The sequence below is a fragment of the Hermetia illucens genome, chromosome 6 (genome assembly GCF_905115235.1).
Source record: "Hermetia illucens chromosome 6, iHerIll2.2.curated.20191125, whole genome shotgun sequence".
NCBI classification, from domain to species: Eukaryota; Metazoa; Arthropoda; class Insecta; order Diptera; family Stratiomyidae; genus Hermetia; species Hermetia illucens.
In genome coordinates this window covers 80,924,180-80,942,273 of record NC_051854.1, presented here as the reverse complement: position 1 = coordinate 80,942,273, position 18,094 = coordinate 80,924,180, and the positions used below count along the sequence as shown (strand labels likewise).

At 44.4% G+C, this 18,094-nt stretch overlaps 1 protein-coding gene across 2 annotated transcripts in view; it reads left to right on the top strand.

Moving 5' to 3' along the window:
• LOC119660213 (neuroligin-4, Y-linked) overlaps positions 1-17,218 on the top strand; it is a 329,531-nt gene extending 312,313 nt beyond the window's left edge. For both annotated transcript variants that reach the window (XM_038068648.1, XM_038068647.1), the window contains one exon: positions 15,592-17,218. The gene's annotated coding sequence lies outside the window, so the exon portion shown is untranslated. The remainder of the gene's footprint in view (positions 1-15,591) is intronic.
• The last annotated feature ends 876 nt before the right edge of the window (positions 17,219-18,094 follow it).

Sequence of the window (18,094 nt, the reverse complement as noted above, 5' to 3'; positions counted from 1 at the left end):
ACACTCTGACCCCGAACCATTCGACCTCAGAGCAAGCCTATCCAGTATAGAAGCAAAACCTTGTGAATTCAGGCAGCCTCAGCTATTCTGGTATCTCTCTTATCCATCTCCGTCGTTTTCGCCTTAAAAATGCGTTGAGTGCCACTGGCCAGTCTCCTCCACGAGTGCTATATTTGCAGCATTGCCTCAATTATGGTGTCCGGGGACGCAAGACACCCTTCTTTCGAAAGGTGATTACGATAGTGCTCCTACCTTCTGCAGAAAAAAAGGCGTGGCAAGCATCAGCCACCACGTCTTTGCAATAAAAACAGTCGGGCAAGCGTGATTTTCCGCTTATGTGCAGGTAAGAGTAAATATACCCAAGTCCGGTGATTCCGATTGCACCACTGCCGTAGGTCTTCTCTTTCCCAAGATTGCTGCTATGCGCAGACTTCCTTATTTCGCTTTTTCTCCGCTCGGCAGTATGTAGAGGGAACGGAGTAACTCCCACTGTCATCATTACAGCTAGCTCCGAAACAGTACGATAGGCAGATGCAATTCGCAGAACGCCTTGTCCTTTTCCTTCAGCTGGTCGTTTACAGCAGATTTCCTTCCTGAAAGAGTCGGTCCATACTTCGGAACGTAAAGGAGGACGAACTGAACCGCACTCCTCCTCCTGCTTCAAGGACCCTCGGCACTAGGCATAAGCCGGCAGCCGCAGTCTTGTCTGCGGTGATGCGAATCTACTCGAAGGAGCGCTGAGCTTTCTCCACTGTACGTGCAGTAACCGCTGATGCAACATGATCCACGTACCCAACCAAATGGGTTTCATGAAACATCTCGTGTCGTAGATCCCTGAACCGCTCCTGATGTCACCTTCACTCAACGCTACCCGGCACGGTCCTTTAAATACCACTACCTCGTAGAATTGTCGACGGTCACAAGAAGCACCACTTGCCAACAGTGGCGACTGGACAACAGGCAAAAATACCCACTGCATTGAATGCGTCGAGTTGCAAGTTCGGATTGTATTTACTCAGTGCTCACTCCTTCATCAACAATCGAAACCTCCAAAATCGGTGCCCCCACTATGACCTGATTTCTCAAAGTCGCGGGTGGATTCGAAGTCTATGATTTCTTACTACTTGGAGAGTAGCAATCCTTTTCCGGGGTTAAGTTTTCCCCCAACGTAAAACAAAAATATATCACCTCGTTCTCCTATCAGGCGGTCAGCTATTCCCACAGCTGTTCAATGCGGCGGCAGAGGTGAATTCGCGGTGGTACTCAGATTCGCCCCTCCGATATTCCGTCACGTGACCCCACCCCCAGCTGAAACCACGCGGGTTAAGCGAAGCAAACCGTCCGCGATCCCGTCAATGGGGGTCACCGGGCGAATCTAATCTGTTCCAGCCTCTTTGGTAAGCCTATGATGTTCTGGGCGTATGGGGTTATCCGGCCTAGCAAGATAGGGGAGAATATATTATAGATAGTATTCAGCAATATAATACCTCTATAATTGCTGCACTGTGTGATATCTCCCTTTTTATGTATGAGACAAATAATGCCTCTTTGCACAAGTTGATGAACCACTTGGTGTAATTGGTCGCCTCCATATTTAACCAATTCGGCTGTAATTCCATTGGCTCCTGGCGACTTATGATTGTTAATCCGATGAATTGCACGGATTGTTTCTTCTATACTTGGTAGTGGCAGCATTTGCCCGTCGTCCTCAGTTGGTGGGACCTTCAACTCGCTGATATTCTGGTTGTTCAGTAGTTCATGAAAGTACTCAACCCATCACCCCAATATTCCCATTCTGTCGGAAATCAGATTTCCCTCTTTGTCACGGCAGGATGAACATCGAGATGTGTAAGGCTTCATTCTGCTGACTTGTTGGTAAAACTTCCGCGCCTGGTGCGGTTGCTCTCTGTACTTTTCGAGTTCACAGACGAGCGGAGAAGTGACTTTAAAGACGGAAAAACGAAGCCGATTTTATATATAGGGCAAATTATGCCTCATTGCCAATCATCATGGTCGCCTCCTTATTTAACCAGTTCTTTTGTAATTCGGCTGCTGGCAATTTATGATTTTCAAGCCAATGGATTGCATAAACTGTTTCTTCAATGCTTGATGGTAGCAGTATTTCTCCGTCGTTTTCAGTTGACGGGACATTGAACCCGCCGATATTTTGGTTGTTGAGCAATTCTTCAAAGAGCTCAACCAATTGGCAATATTTGTCCCGTTTTTAAGCGCGAGACTCACCTCCATCCTTCTTCGTCTGCAGTTTTTCATTAAGAAAGAACTGCCAGAAATCATCAAGTGGAGGTGGAGATAGGGTTGGGTAGTAGAGCTGTTGGCGCTGGTTCAGCAGGCGTTTCCTAGCTTTTATGCTCCATCGTGTGTACCAATCCACGTTTCGCTCTGGGGCCTACGCTACCTACGCTAGCCTCGATTGTTACTGAAACGTTAACCAAAACTTCAAAATGATAAATACGAAGAACCGAAGCTTTACCTCCCTCGATTTCACCTCTAAGCTTGAGAAGGTATTGAATAATCCTCAAATGGTTCTTTCAACCACGAGAATCTTCTGGAATCCCCAAAGGACCAGATGAACTCATTCCAATAAAAAACCCAAATTTCAATCGTCAATGGCAACCAGACCGACCCACTATAAAGTTACAAAGGGAGCACTCGTTGCTAAACTAACAGCCCTTCTACCCAATATGATCGCAAATCAATAAAAATTAACTTCACTGAACATTTTAACACCCACCGTTGCGAAAAATCATTTTTATTGGAGCTCTCAATTTTTCAACAGGACATCGATGAACAATTCCATTATATCCGCATTTTTCTTCACTGTTCGTTACTCGTTACATTTACATTGGTCAACTACATTTTTTTTTCACGAATTACACAATTAATTAAAATTTTTCACATGTGATAAATTATTGGTGGAGCAATGTATGTTTTTCAATATACATATGTGGGTATACCTATATGCCCCCATTTCGGTTACAAAATATACATAGCTCTCGCCTGCCCCTAGGATGATCAGGATTGTTTCGAAAATCAACAAAAGGAAATATGTGAAGGTCCTTTTGATTTTCCAGTTTCCCACATTCGTGTACCGCAGTTTTGTAGGAATGTATTCTTGGAGGCATCTCAATATACTCGTATGTATGTATATCCGGGTATTTAACGGGCAGAAATTATTTTCTGTTTCCCTCGTTTTAACCTGTAAAGGTTTTTTGTATATAACCACCGTGCTTCATAGTTATGTTTGAAAGTAGGAGACATGATTCCCAGAACCTATTTATATGAATTCGCACATGAGTGAGCATTATATCCTTTTTAAGGTTTTATTTTCAAAGCAAAACCTTATTAAAATGGGTTCAATGTCTGTCTGTCTGTCTGTCTATCTTCTTGTTTTTTTTTTTGAGGAGGTGGAAATCTTCAAAAGACTCTGGCCTGGGCACGCCCGAGTGTGGGATTTTTTCCCACTAAAACCTCCCCCGACTCCCCCCCCCCCTACCCCGTGGAACCACCTTTAGGTATTACATCACTGGGCGGAGTTAGCTTACTTTAGTTAGGTCTCCTTTCGTCTACCCGCGGGTTTCGTAACCGCGTCTTCCTCAATTCTTCTGCTTTTCGCAGTTTATCCTGGATTACAACGATCGTGGAATTGATCGCATCCCATTCTTCCTAATAGGCTACCATTCTGCGGACAAAATTTTCCGGTGATAGCATTTCACGTCGAGTTTCCTCTAGGTTCCTCCTTTCTTCCACGAACCTAGGACACTGGAAGAAAACGTGCGCTGGATCCTCTGGGACCCCGTCGCAGTTTGGACAATTAAGCGAGGTGTCCACTTTAAACCTGTACAGGTATTGACGGTATCCTCCATGGCCGGTGAGAAACTGGGTGAGATTGTAATTGATTTCCCCATGTTTTCTCTCCAGCCACTCCCCGATGGAAGGGATCAACCTGTAAGCCCAACGACCCTTTTCTGACTGGTCCCATCGTTGTTGCCATCTGTTTATGGATCCCTCCCTTTCGGCTTTTTTAACCTAAGATAAGGGAGAGATGGACCTGGTGTTATAAATGCTCATCATTTCGGTTGCCAGGATGTCAATCGGCATCATTCCCGAGATGACGAACGCTTCATCATCTGAGACGGTCGTGAAAGCAGAACACACCCTTAAGGATGTTCTTCTGTAAACCTGCCTCAAAACCTGCAGTGCTTTTCCCCAAACCGGGACTGCACACAGCATGATAGAACTCACCACCCTTGCTATGAGCAGCCTGCAAGTATGCCGCGGGCCTCCTAAGTTCAGCATCATCCTTGCCAGAGCAGTACTCGTGGTGGATGCTATTTTACAAGTACGCTCTATGTGCTACTTAAAATTAAGTCCCCCGTCTACGACGATTGGTATAAGACTCGATGATTGCATATCATGGGTCATAGAGGCGTCGACCCTCGTTCGCCAAGATGTCGATGGGGATCATGCCTGCTATCACACAAGCTGCTTCATCTGAATTTGTACGGTAAGCGCATGAGGTTCGCAATGCACTCAATCGGTATGGGGCTGCGATTTTTCTTCTGTTTGCTTCCACCTTCAAAGACGATGCCCAGACAGGAGCTGCATGTCTGTCCGTCTGTCTGTCACCATAAGCTCCATGATATTTTCGGGTGTGCTCCCCGGTTCTAGCTTCTAATGTAGCCCTTTGGGTTTCGAATCTGGGGCAATGAAAAAGGACGTGTTCTGCGTCCTCTGGAATGTTTGCACACTGTGGGAAATATGGCGAATCATCACGCCCAAATCGATACAGATATGCTCGATAGCCTCCGTGTCCGCTCAAAAATTGAGTTAGGTCGAAACCTACTTCGCCGTGAGGTCGCTCGATCCATTTCCGGATATCCCATATGATTGGATTGGACTCACAGTCCAACGGCCTTTTTCTGACTCGTCCCACTTCTCTTGCCATTCCGCGACAGTTTCAGCTCGTGCGAACTGTCGCCGAAGGGCAGGAGATTCTCCGGTGAGGTACGTTCGATCGTAAAGTCGTTGTATTTCTGTCGCCAGAATCTCAATCGGGATCATTCCTGCTATTACGCAAGCTGCTTCATTAGAAATTGTTCTGTAAGCGCTACATGTTGGGAGTACACTTATGCGATACGCAGCTCCAATCTTTTTCTTATTTCTTATATTTTCCAGTGCATCTGCCCATACTGGGGCTGCATACAGTAGGATCGAACTGACCACCCTTGAAATAAGGAGTCGACAGCTCGGCCTTGGGTCACCTATATTTGGTAGCATTCTCGCAACCAGCGCTCCGATGTTATATGCATTGGTTGCTGCACCCTCCACATGCAATCTGAAATTCAACCTCTGGTCAATCATTACACCTAAGTACTTAAGTGCAGGCTTGGAATAAATCGTTTGCGTTCCAACTTTGATCTTCATGGAAGTGCACTTTCTCCGCTTGGTAATAAGTACTACTTCCGTCTTATGCTCTGCGAGCTGTAGACCGGCATTCTCTAACCAGGATTTAATCTCATAGACTGCTTCATTTGCATAGAGCTCGGCTTCCTCGAGAAGGCGTGCAACAACCGTCACACCAATATCGTCCGCGAAACCAATGGAGGCCACACCAGTAGGAAGGTCTAGGGTTAGTACCCCGTTATACATAATAATCCACAAGAGTGGCCCTAGGACAGACCCTTGTGGAACTCCGCATGTCGTTTGGTATGATTTCATTCCTTCATCTGATTCGCAGCACAGAGTCCTATCGATTAGGAAGTCGGCAACAATACACACCAGGTACTTCGCCACGCCTAAGTTAATTAGGGACTCAAGTACCTTGCTCCATCTAGCGGAATTGAAGGCATTCTTCACATCAAGTGTGATCACTGCACAACATTTGCCCTCGTCAAGTGCGGTCTTATCTGTGTTAGCTACTAGGACAAGTGCATCCGTTGTAGACCTCCCCTTTCGAAAACCGAACTGATTTTCGGAGAGACCGCCATCCTTTTCGACAATTCGAATTAATCTGTTATAGATTACTCGTTCCAATAGTTTGCCAGTATTATTTAGGAGGCATATCGGCCTGTAGGACGAAGCTTCACCCAAAGGTTTGTTTGGCTTGGGGACTAGAATTAATTTCTGCTTCTTCCATTGTGTAGAAAATACTCCTTCTTTAAGGCATGTGGTGAACGCCTCGGCAAACATATTTGGAGCTATTTTGACTGCTGCCTTCAAAGCTTTATTGGGGATGCTATCCAAGCCAGGTGCTTTATTTCCAACAATTTTACCCGCAGCTTCGAGGACCTCCTTTTCGCTTACCATGGGGACTTCGGCGGTGTCTATCTCGACAGTGGGAAGGTTAGCGGTACTCACATTCTGTGGGAAAAGATCCGTTACTATTTCATCAAGCAGAGTAGGGGAAGAGATCAGTGGGGAGCGTTTGCCTTTAACTTTCGATGTTACGGTTTTATAGGCGCCACCCCAGGGGTTCGTGTCAGCTTCATTACACAGTCGCTTAAAGTGTTCGCTTTTACTTTTCATGATGGCGACATGTAGTTTCTTCCGAGCGTTTTTATATTCTTCATGTAATTGCTCGTATCCAGATCAGTTTCTATTTCGCTGACTGCGCCTTCTGGCCTTGAGGCATTCTCCGATTTCAGAATTTCACCAAAAGTTCGGAACTCGCTTCTGTGATACAGCATACCTTGGCATGGATGCGTCACATGCTCGTCGCAACTTCTCGCCAATCTGCAGAGCTTTATTTTCTGCGCTTCCTTCAAGCGGTGTATTTTACTGCAGAACCTCTCTGAAAATCTCCTCCTCAAACCTATTAGCTGCCCACCTTTCAGCTCTCGTCCGAGACCGTTTCACTCGTTTACCATGTCTGATTTAAAAAATGATGGCCTGGTGGTCGCTATGTGTATATTCGTTACTGACATACCACTGCAGATCCTTAGCTAAAACATCGCTAACAAAAGGGACATCTATCACGGACCCCATTTCTCTCTTACGGAAAGTGTTAACGCATCCAGTGTTAGCCACTACAAGATTCAGACGAGAAAGAGCTTCGAGTAATATTCGTCCTCTTGCGTTCGTTTCTCGGCTGCCCCATTCTTCAGCCCATGCGTTGAAATCTCCAGCCACTATCTTAGGACTATGGTTGTGTGCGTCTGTTGCTAGCCTCTCCACCAAAGAATGGAACTCCTCTGTCGTAAGGCTTGGAGCCACTGTCTAGGTTTTTGTACTGCTCGCAGATAATAGCAACGTCGATTTTGTTTTCCAATATCGTCTGGGAGAGCAGGTCCTGAGCCCCTTGGCAATGGTTCAGGTTTAGCTGTAGGAACCCCATTTGCGCATAGTGTTGATCGCCTTCCTATACACCGGACATGTGCTGCTGCCTGTGACATGGGCGCTGTCAATGTCGTTTGTTTGCCTGCAGAACAGACAATTGGGTTTTTCTTCGCAGGCTTTTGCAATCTGGCCTTTATTTCCGCATTTACGACACAGGTCGGACCTATCGTGAACGCTAGTACATTTCTTCGCCACGTGCCCAAATTCCAAACACCTGAAGCATCTTTTCAGAGTTATCTGCTCTCGTAGTCGGCAGACGACCCAGCCAATCCGAACTTTACTGGCTGTGATAGCCCTTTTGGCCGCTTCAAGTGTTAGGCTTATGGACGCAGTTTGTGTGCCGCCATATGCCTTCCTCAGCCGTAGAATATCTCGCTCCTGGACCGACTGTATTCCCAACTGGAATCGTAGCGCTTGACAAATTTCTTCCTTCGTTGTGATCTCGTCCAAGTCTTTACACTCAATAACCACACGATTTTGACTGAGCTTTACTTCTGCTGCCTCTTCTTCTGACTTGTTTTCGCCTGGTTTGAATTCCAGCAATAGGTCGCCCTTCTGTGTTCGCCTTATGCGGTTCACACTTTTACCTAGCTTCATTAACGAGGTGTCTGTTTTGACCTGTCTGTCTGTCTGTCTCTTTGTCTGTCTATCTGTCTGTCATAGGCACAGAAACGGCTATACCGATTGACACGAAATTTGATGAAAAGGTGGGACCTGTAGACCCCCAGACATGCAGTGGGTGATATCCTTCTACGTTGAGATTTAGGGGGGTTCCCATACATGTAAAAGGGGGGGTGTAAAAATTCTTTTCACCAAATATAGTCATGTGGGGCATGAAAATGAAAGGTCTTAATTGGTACTTTTCGAAGCCGGTCTTAGTTTTGAGATTTGTTAAAAAGGCGGGAACTGGGAGCGGTGAAAATTGATGATTTCTTTAACGTACCCATTCTCAGAAACTACCCAATCGAAAAATCTGAAAAAAAACTTGAAAGTGCCTCTGTATGGTGCCCAGGCCTCAAAATACTCTCCATATCGATATCTGTTCAAATTAAGTTAATAATAGTATGTTACCATATTTTTGGAGAAATAGAGTAAAACCTCCCTTAAGTTTATCCTAGAGTTATAAGAGTCGGTAGTGGTATAAAATATAATATGAAGCATATTATTCCCAAGTTTGATCAAAATCATTCTATTAGTAACAAAGTTACAGTAGCTCAAAGTTGACTTTACCGTGCAAATTTACTTCAACTAAATACCAATATCAAACTAAAGTGGGTAGTCAGACATGCAAAATGTATATACATAATGGCCTACGTACAAATGGGATAGATCTACACTCAAATATACTCACAGAAGAAGCAAACAAAACCTTCCATACCTGAAGCGCCCAGCTTCCGGTTTCCCGACTTGTTTTAATTGAATTCGAGGTAGAAATTCGTGTTGTCTGGAATCCAAAATATCGAACTATTATATTGATGCATAGAAGGAGGAGAAAGTAAAACGTTGGTTACAATAAATAGCAACTTGTATCGATAAGATCTCTGGAAAAAATCTAGGAAATGAAATTCATATTTTTCCCTGCTGAATTGCGTTCCAGAATCTCTTATTTACTTCCTAAATTAGATTTGTACTTCCCACCAGATCAATTGTAATAAAAACTCCACGACAATCTAAAATCTGATCCACCAACAAAGTGTATCTCAAACTACACAGCGCACTCCATTAAAATAATGGTTACAACCCACACACGACAACCCGGAACTACCACCCCCAGCCCATTGAAAATGCCAACAGAAGGTTATGCGAGAAAACCAAAATGAAAACCCACCCCAATGCTCCGTCGGGAGACGCGGAGTGTAATCCAATATAGTTAGGCCATTAGCATCGCGAAATTGATTGGCTATTATTAAGTTACGGGTTATCAGACGATTCCCAAATGAATTTAACCGGCGCGTTTCACTCAACTAAGGGAAGTTGAGGACGACCTAGAGGATGGCAACAAAGTTGGGAAGTATGTTCGCTGCAAACTTTCTTTTTTCGCTGGAGAGAAGGAAGGAAATGTCGAACCCTTATTCCGGTGCACAGGAAATACGTTCCACTTAGAAGAAAAAAGCGTAAAATAAGAATTCCCTGTAGGAGACCTCACTTCCAAGACGGCTGGATGGAGTAATTAAAAGATTAAGAGGAGTTGGTTTTAATTTCAGCAAAAAGTTGTTGACACTTTTATTACTTAGAAGGGAAAAGGCAGGTTCTGCCTCTACTTTTATAGTATATCTCATTCTTCCGAAAGTTTTGGTATCACATCTTAAGATGATACCTTTTATAGTTTCTGAGGAGCAAAGCGCTAGTAAAGTCGCTCAGTTATCTACTGGTGGATGTTAAAAAACTACTATACCTAAACAATGATGAATTCACACCCCCAAAGATGATATAGGAATATTGTAAATGTTCTTATATTTCATAAACGAAGGAGGTGATAAGTGAATATTTTTGATAATATAAGTCCACATAAAGAAAGTCGATCGAGTCTATTCGTGGCTAACATGTTGGTCAAAGGGTACTATATATCCCAGGGCGAAACGTGGATTGGTACCCACGATGGAGCATACAACCTGGGAAACACCTGCTGAATCAACACCAACAGCTCTACTACCAAACCCTATCCCCACCTCCACGCGGTGACCGCTGGGAGATCTTTTTTAACGAAAAGCTGCAGACGGAGAAGAATGAAGATGAGTCTCCCGCGCCTAAAAACGGGACAAATTGTACCAACTGGTCGTCCAGGTTGGCGGTTGGGTAGGCCTGGAACGGAACGGAAAACCAGCGTGACGAAGCCACAACAGGAGCCTCGGAAAGGATGGACTCTACAACGACGAACCCAGTAACGATTTGTGCACTTTGTCATAGAACGTGCGCTCCCTGTACAGAGATAGAGCTACCAAACAGCTAGCCGATACCCTGTCCCAATATAAGGCTGATGTAACAGCGTTGCAGGAGATGCGTTGGACAAGGACCGGTTTCCTGGAGAAGAGTCACCGCACCATATATTATAGCTGCCATCCAATAAATCATGTGCTCGGAGTAGGTTTCTTAGTCAGCCAAAAAATAAAACCTGCTGTTATCGGCTTTGAAAACACAAACGAACGGCTATGCACTCTGCGCTTGCGAGGCAAGTTTAGAAATATAAGCCTCATTAACGATCACGCTCCTACAGGGGTGACTGCTGAGTCGGAGAGGGGTACTTTCTACGAAGCAGTCGAGCGGACTCTCCAAGTCTGTGCCAAGTATAATATCAAAATCATACTTGAAAATTTCAACAGTCAAGTAAGGACGGAGCCCGTATTCAGGCGATACGTCGGATCAAGTAGCTTACATAGAAATACAAATGATAAAAGACTGCGCATTATTCAATTAGCAGTATCGCATGAAATGGTTGTTGGAACTAGACTGGTTTTCGCGGAAAGCAATCCACAAGCAAATGTGGGCCTCTCCAGGCGGGACAACTTTCAACCAAATGGACCACGTGCTGATTGAACGCCGCCACCTCTTAGCCTTGATGAATGTCAGAACATATGGGGAACCAGTATGGACTCAGATCACTATCCCATTGGCATAGTACTCCGGGCTCGGATTATAACACCACCTACAATCCCCTCTAACAATCAGGTGAGAGTGAATACTGAAACCATTCACAACACAGCCCTCCGCAACACCTATAAGGGGAAATGGATGCCGCAATAACCGAAGCTAATAGATGTCTGTCTATCTTCTGTTAAGGAAAAGTCGTACCGCGTCCTTAAAGAACTATTGTACCCCTTTTACTGGATAGAGTGTATCTATTGATCATAGTATCTCAAGCAAGCCTTTAACCGTCAAGAACTTTAGTATGTTCCCTACTTCCAAAACTTTCAACTTTGCATCTGGTATTAAGTGTTCTCCCAGATGCTTCGACCTACTTTGCACAAGTGCCGGACACTGTCCCAGGTCGATTATAGAGGTTTTATCACACTCCACATAAAACCTGCAGGCAGTGTCCATAGATATCCCTAGCTTCCCTAGGTGATAGTTTAGCCAACAGTTACCAGTGAGAATTCCGACTATGAATCGGACCCTAACCCAGCATGGCCTGGAACCCAAAATATCCAGCCCTTGTTGGACGATCCGAGTGTATTCAGTCTCTCAAAGCATTCCCATAAGTTCACCTGGTTGGACCTAAGTGCCTTTATCGCTGCTTGGCTATCGGTGAGAATAGCAATGTTCTGCTCCCTGTAGTTCTTATGGAGATTAAAGGAGGCGCATTTGTCTATGGCGTATATTTCCGCCCGGACTATGCTAGGAACCTGCCCATTGACTCAAAGTACATTTTCCTTGGACCAATGACACCGGATCCCGCTCCCTCTGCTGTAAGGGATCCGTCAGTGTATCAAGTAATCAGTTGCTAGTTAAAGCCGTATGTCGCAGCCACGCTCTCCCAGTTTGCCTTGTTACCCCAACGTGTTTCAAACTTCTTATCGAAGTGAAACCTCGTTGTCATGTTATCCCTTGGTACCAATAATTCGGGATACCGTCTAGAAAGAATATCAATCTTCCTTCGGTTTAGGCAGCCTCACTGATACTCCCGGTGATCTGAATATTGGCCGCCTAGCCTGCATCTGTATGTGCTGATGGAGAGGGGTTAATCCCAGAAGGATGCCGTTGGGCATGTCCGGATTGCCCCACTGATACACACGCAAGCCACTCTTTGAAGCTTATGTAATTCCCTGGCTTGTATACTGAGTTCGGTTCTTTCTGCCCAGATTACCGCTCCAATCATTGGCCTTGCTATTGCAGTATGTATCCAAAGTAGTATTTTTTTCCTGCTATGAACCTACAAGTCATCAACGCCCTCGTAGCTTTCCGACATGTGTCTTCCAGAGTAATTTTTGATTTAACGTAATTCCCAAATATGAGACTTCTGTTTCTCGTTTCACCTTCATATCATGTAACCTTATGGCTCTCAGGTGATCTAAGTTACCCCTTAGTGAATGGTACTATGGTGGTTTCGGCTAGATTGATCCGCAATCTCACCTTTCTGCACCAGGCACTAGTAACCCTTAGTCCAGTTTGGATTCTATCATATAGGGTATCTTCATATTTGCCCCTACAGATTAGAACAATGCCGTCCGCGTAACCCTGGACTTGTATGAGAGCATTTGTTAGCACGTCCAGGAGTTCGTCCACTACCATTCTCTCCATAAGCGGCGATAGTATCCCGCGCTGTGGACAACCTTGAGTAGTGGTCATGACAATAGAATTTGTACTTGTCAATACTTATATTTGCCTACTTTCGCCCATCCAGAATGCCAGGGTATTTCTCACTCCCTTGCGCCTCAGGGCATCTTGTATCTCTGTATACGATGTGTTGTCGAATGCTCCTTCGATATCCAAAAACGCGCACAGAGCCATTTCTTTTGTTTCTATAGCATCCCGTAATACATCTGTTAGCTGATTCAGAGCAGTCTCAGTTGACCGTCCTGCCCGGTAAGCGTGTTGATAGTGATGTTGGGGATTACGCTTTAGAACGTTAGCTCTAATATAGTTATCTATGACCTTCTCCACCGTGCCACCGTGGGGTAGGACTCCGGGAAATGAGTCCTGAGAAGCAAGTGTACCCTGTCCTCCTCATTCTCGGTAAATGTCCCATCTTCCTTCTTCAAACAGACAGAAGACATTGCCCCATCTTTGGTTACAGCCTTGTAAAGCCTGGTTGCTTCTGTGATCTTTTCGATCCCTTCACAGAAATCCCTGAAGCTCTTCCGTTTTGCTTCCCTGATCGCGTCAGTGCATTTTTTGTACCTCTGCCAGCCCCCGGTTTGTTTTGCCCGGTTGAAGAGTTTTGATGCCTCTGTTCGCATTCTGGCCACCATGGTACATTTCTTGATGACTTAACTGTCTTAGCCGGACAGCTAGCCTTATATGCGTCAATGGCGACTGTGTTAAGGTTTTCCACCACCGTTTCTAGTTCCAGTTCACTCCTGATGTCACCGCCCCCTTGAAGATGGGCCATGTTGTTGCTCAACTGCGTTGCATAGGATTCCCAATTCGTTCTCCTGGGATTCCTTATTATTCTTTTTATTTCGGAGTTACCCTCAATATCGAATCTGATTATCCTGAGATCAGACATAGAGGGTTCATCCGACACCCTCTAATTCCTGACCACCCCGTTGACTAGAGTATTTCCTAGGGTTATGTCTAGTACCTATTGTCTAGTGCTGGTCACAAATAATGGAGTGTTCCCTAACTTATATATTTCTAACTTATTGCTAAAAATAAATTCAAGAACCTCTTCGATTGGTGTCGCTGCTTCCCCAGACTTCGTGATGGGCGTTGGCATCGCAGTCGAGGAGAAGTGGGAACGCCCTATTCTCACACTTCATCACTTTTGCAGCTTGTTCTGATGGAGCCCGGATTTCGTCTCCTGGGAAGTATCCCGATGCCACGACTGCCTCTTGAGTGCTCCTCGCGGCTTCCAAGGAAACTTGGATGGCCACAAGGTCCCCAGTCAGGAACTCTGAAAGACATATATATTTTCAATTACGTTTAAGAATTATTCAAGCTCTTGGCTTTTCACAAAAGAAGTCCGAAATTACCTGCATGCTTCCTCCTTGCACACCGCGAATCTGCCCCCGGTATACCTAGGGCTCCTGAGCTAGCACAATTCCAATGTTCTCTTTGGAACTTGCCCTTGCAATTACCGGAGATGCAGCTTTCGTATGGTGGATGTTTATCTGGTGCTGGTCATTGGCTCCGTTATTGTTTGGAGTTCTTCTCCACTGTCGGAGTATCCCTCCTCCTACGACATGGCGCTTTCCTGCGGGTCGCTGTTCACCCTAAGCCCTACGGTCCTAGGTACAGGTCGTCCAGCTTCTGTTCTTTACTGGGCAGAAGTTCAACTTCCCTGTTTGATCCAGTCCTTTCCGTCTCTATGGCTTTCGAAACTTCTTCGGGGACCTCGGTATGCTCATCACACGGTGTCTTCTTCGGGTATGTTACCAAGTCGGTAGTTGATATGGCAACTCCGACATTTAATTGCCTCCAGGAATCGGTTATCTACCCCGATCGTGAGGAGTTTACCCTTTCAATCCACCTCTCTTCTGAAGACTCTCCATAGTCGCGAATGTAGATTCTTAGCGATTAGGAGGCCCATAAGATCTTCCGTTTCTATTGTCGCGCCTTTTGGGACTGTCACCAAGTGCGCTCCTTGTATATCATCCCCAGCACATGTTGACAATTCTGCCCCTTCTCAGCCTGGCAATTTAGGAACTATGGCCCTAATCCACTCTGCAGTGTCTTCCGTCGTGCAGTCCACCAGTATAAGACCTGGTCGAAAATATATCCGGGTGAATACAAGGTTCGGAGTCCATCCCTTGCACATGTGCCTGACGACAAGGTCTTTGATGGCTTCCTGCTCCTCACAAGTGAATACTTGCTCGGGAAACATTTTTGGCAGTATGCCAGTCGAATGCCCTTGACCGCACTAGCATAGCTAATGGCGGGCTTCCTGAGTCCTGCCTTCACCCCTGGCATACCCCCCTGACCAGTGTATTGCTCAGCTTGCGGAAAATTTCTGGGAGTTATTTGGGGTTGAGTTTTTCCCAATACTGCACTGTATCTGCTCGGGCTCCTACGAATATCTTTTAACTCTACATTGCGGTTTCTGTCATCATCATCATCATCAACGGCGCAACAACCAGTATTCGGTCTAGGCCTGTCTGAATAAGAAACTCCAGACATCCCGGTTTTGCGCCGAGGTCCACCAATTAGATATCCCTAAAAGCTGTCTGGCGTCCTAACCTACGCCATCGCTCCATCTCAGGCAGGATCTGCCTCGTCTTCGAGCCGGATTTTATCCACAACCAGACGGTAATGGTATCGCTCGAAACGTCTCACCATAGGGTCAAAACTCTTATTGTTTCTGTCGTTGACCGATTTTTGGTGGTTGTTCCTTAAAGCTAGGCACTCCCCTTCGTACTCAATCTCGTTGTCAATTTCATGATAATAGTTCCTAACATTCTTTGTAGCTTCCTTAATTGTTATTTTTTTAAAAATTTAACTCAAAGAAAAAAACGGAGGACAGCTAAATAAGGCCCAATGTCATTCCATTGAGGGTACCACATTCTTGCATCTCTCTTTGTATATTCCATCTCTCGTGGCTTATTGTAGTACTAATTTGCCCATTTTAATCTTTCTTTTCAGACAACAAACATCCGTTTCAAAAACTATCAGCGCTAATGCTCCTGCACACCCTCCTACGCGCCACAATGTACGTTTCTCCGAGGACTACGCATGACCTACGGAAAAATAACTTTATCAGAAGTAAACCTAATTTGCGCGGTCTGCATATGTTGAATTGAAGAAATCTGATTGAAGTGTTAGGTGATAAAATTTTAATTCATAAGTAGATAATTATAAATAATAAAATCAGATTAAAATGACGAAGGAATGAACCCTTATGAAAGTGAATCGCTCAGTAGAGAAAAACACTCATTTTCGGAAAAAAATGCTATTCTGCCAACAAGAAGTATTTTAAGATAACATTAGTTGCATAATGATGGCAAGAATATAAAAGAAATGCAAAATTTCGTTGTGTAATGAATTTTGTTTTGTGATAACAATCCTGAATTGAAATGCGAAACCTAAATTTGCTAAATCTGAAATCCCAGCTCTCCTACAAAATTTGTATCATCTTCCGTACTAGTGCGCTATTTAGATTATGATGTATGTCAAAGTAAAACTACTAAAAACTGAAAAAAATTAAAAGTAACGTAGTTTTTGTAAAAAAGATACACTTTCGGGCACATATCGTACTAAAAAAGATGCAACAAGAATACTCGTATCTAAACCAAAGCCCGTTTACTGTAGCGAGAATTATTGCAAATTTGAGTGAATTACCAAAAAGCCCCGCTCATAGCGAAGTAAGTATCACCACTTTTAAATGTAACGAACCCAAGCATCAATGTACTCGTGTTTTTAATGAGCTCAATAAATAATCGAGTATAAAGTATGATTAGATAAATTATATAAAAAATTATAGAATCGATCAAATATTTACGATTAAGCTAAGCTACAAGGAGAAGTAATTGTAAGTGGAGAAGTTAGCATAATACCAAGACACTATTATTTTGTTTCACAAAACCATAATGTTGAAAGAGAACATAATGTTTCCTCCATGACGAAGGGTGTGTTCAACTATTGCTATTATAAGGAAAGAATCTATTCTGTATAGAAGTGAAAGAACGAAACAAACAAACTCACAAAAGAAGTCATATCAGATAATCATAAACCCAATGAAATGCAAAAATTCAAAGTAAATATGGACCCGAACTTCAATTTGGAAACTTTATATTTTCTTTCAATTCGCATAGCGACATGGAAAAAAGACTTGAGAAGTTTAACTAGAATTTTTGCTACTTGATACTTATAGTTGAAATGTTAATGTTAGTAGTCTAATGTACCCGTTGTATAGTGTTAGTGTTAAGTATTTCTACATTGAACGGTTTGGGGATAGCTGCAGTGACTCTGGCAGAAAAACATTGGGGAAAAAACCCCAATGGATCTCTTTATGCAATAACCAAAAATCTGGCGCTTCCTTAATTAATATGCTTCTACAATGACACATCTTCCCTAAAGGAAAACATTTCCGACAATCAACACAATAATATACGCGAGCGACCCGTCTTGTCAACCAACAGCACCTCAGGCTTGTCATATGGAGTATGGCGATCAGTCAGAACTTGCCGGTCCAATACATGCTGTAAGCATAACAGTACAGCCAGAAATGAGATGGCCCAATGTCTCTAACGCAGAACCACACATTCTGCACTGGTCGTTCTCCATCCGTTCTGTCATGATGAGCTTTTTATAAGCTCGGGTAGCGACCACGCCGTCCTGAATGGCACACATGAATCCCTCCATCTCAGCAAACAGTGCTGCAGCAGAAATCCATCTGTTCGACAAATGCAAATCGACAATGGCTGCCAAAGACAATTCACGTGTTTACCGTGCATTGCTTTCAACTTCGATTCATCGATCAGCTCTTGATCCGACTTCACCCCATGCAGAGGATTGAAAGATCGATCCTTCAAGTTAAGTGGAGTCAGCCCACAGTATGCCTTACAGACAGCCGCATTCAAAGGACTCGCCTGCTTTTTGCTGTAAAAATAAGCGCGCAGCGGGTCGACTTGGCGATGATATTGTGCTGCCACGTCAACCACATCCCTACCTCCGATGTCACGAGACAGATTCATCCGCTCCACGGCAGATTTTCGCTGATGCATTCGGAATTAGGATATAGTTGTTCGTATCCGCCGCTGAACGTTTTCCAGATCGGTCTTCGTCCACCAATATTCCGAATGCATAAACCAGTGAAGGGATAGCGTAGACATTCAACGCGCTTATTTTATTCTTCCCCGTGACATGTGATTTCAGCACCAGCTTTACACGTCATAGGAATTCGGACAGCAGAGCATCTTTCAGATCACCGACTCGAGCATGGGCTCCTTACTGAATTCCCAGGTACTTGTAGAAGTCTGTCTCGGTCATAGCTTCAATGTGGTGGTCACCAATGCTATGTTCGGGTTGTGACTCGTGATGACCTTTGCGGATGGCTTGGATTTGACATTTGTCTAATCTAAACTCCATCCGAATATCACGGCTGAACATGTCTACTATTCGCAACAGACCTCTAAGATAGTCGTCA